Source organism: Sapajus apella, unplaced genomic scaffold (genome assembly GCF_009761245.1).
Source record: "Sapajus apella isolate SASKATOON/1434 unplaced genomic scaffold, GSC_monkey_1.0 scaffold66, whole genome shotgun sequence".
NCBI lineage: Eukaryota > Metazoa > Chordata > Mammalia > Primates > Cebidae > Sapajus > Sapajus apella.
The window spans coordinates 116,121-117,718 of record NW_022437006.1 but is presented as its reverse complement, the minus strand read 5'-3'; positions in this window follow the sequence as shown (position 1 = coordinate 117,718).

Genomic DNA, 1,598 nt, shown 5'->3' with positions numbered 1-1,598 from the left:
GGCAATATAGTGAAACCCCATCTCTACTAAAAAATACAAAAAATTAGCTGGGCGTGGTGGTGAGCACCTGTAATCCCAAGCTACTAGAGAGGCTGAGGCAGGAGAATTGCTTGAATCTGGGGAGGCAGATGTTGCAGGCAGCCAAGATCGTGCCATTGCACTCCAGCCTGGGCAACAAGATTGAAACTCCATCTCAACAAGAAAGAAAGAGGAGAGAGAGAGGGGGGGAGAGAGAGAGGGGCAGGCAAAGGCCTAAGTAAGGATTCTAGATTCTGCCCTAGTGCATTGGAAAGCTACTGAAGAATTTTAATTCATGCTCTAAATTATCTTTAAAAAAAGAGAATTAATGGAAGAAGGACAAAAGAGAAGAGAGACCGGTTAGGAGGTTATAGGCAATAGGTTAGGGGAGAGAAGATGCTAGTTTGGAGCAGGTGATGGCAGAGAAGTATGGATTTGAGACATGGTGGAGATAGAACCTTTGACACTAGACATGGTGTGAATGTAGTAGGTGACAGAGGGAGTTATCAAGGATGGCTTCAGTTTACTGGCTTGTGCTTTTGGGAGTTGGTGGTGCCATTAGCTGAGTGGAGATTTAATGAAGGATGCCGCAAGGAGAAGGGCAATGAAGATCAAAGGCTGGCTTCAGTTTTGACATGTCAGGTGTAAGATGCCTGTAGGACTTCCAAGTGGAGACATTAAATACGAGTTGGATATACATATCTCATGATATATGAAAAAACTAGATTGGTGGTATAAATCTGTGAATCACTGGAAAAAACCAATAGGAAGGGATGAGACTGCCCCAAGCAGAAAGTATACAATGAGAAAAGAAGAAGACCCAGGGACTGACATCAGAGGAACGCATTATATTTAGTTGTTGGGTACCAGCCAATAAGTTAACAAAGAAAACGAAAAAGGTACAGCCAAACAGGTGGCAGAAAATCCAAGGGAGTATAGTGTCAGAGGTACCAAAAATAGTGTTATAAGGAGCCACTGGTCACATGTGTGAATTGCTAACCTCCAGTACCATGAAGATTGAAAAATGTTTATGGGGCTGGGCGTGGTATCTCATGCCTGTAATCCCAGTACTTTGGGAGACCAAGAGGGGAGGGATGCTTGAGCCCAGGAATTTGAGGCCAGCTTGGTCAACACAGTGAAACCCCATGTCTACAAAAAATTAGCCAAGTGTGGTGACTTATACCTGCAGTCCCAGCTACTCAGGAGGCTGAGGTGGGAAGTTGACTTGAGTCTGGGAGGTTGAGGCTGCCATCAGCCATGATTGTATCACTGTACTCCAGCCTGGGCGACAGAGTAAGATCTTGTCAATCTTGTCAAAAAACATAAATAAATAGGGCCGGGTGTGGTGGCTCACGTCTGTAATCCCAGAACTTTGGGAGGCTGAGGCGGGCAGATCACGAGGTCAGGAGTTTGAGACCAGCCTGATCAACATGGAGAAACCCTGTCTCTACTAAAAATACAGAAATTAGCCGGGTATAGTGGTGCATGCCCATAATCCCAGCTACTCAGGAGGCTGAGGCAGGAGAATTGTTTGAACCTGGGAGGTGGAAGTTGCAGTGAGCAGAGATCACAGCATTGCA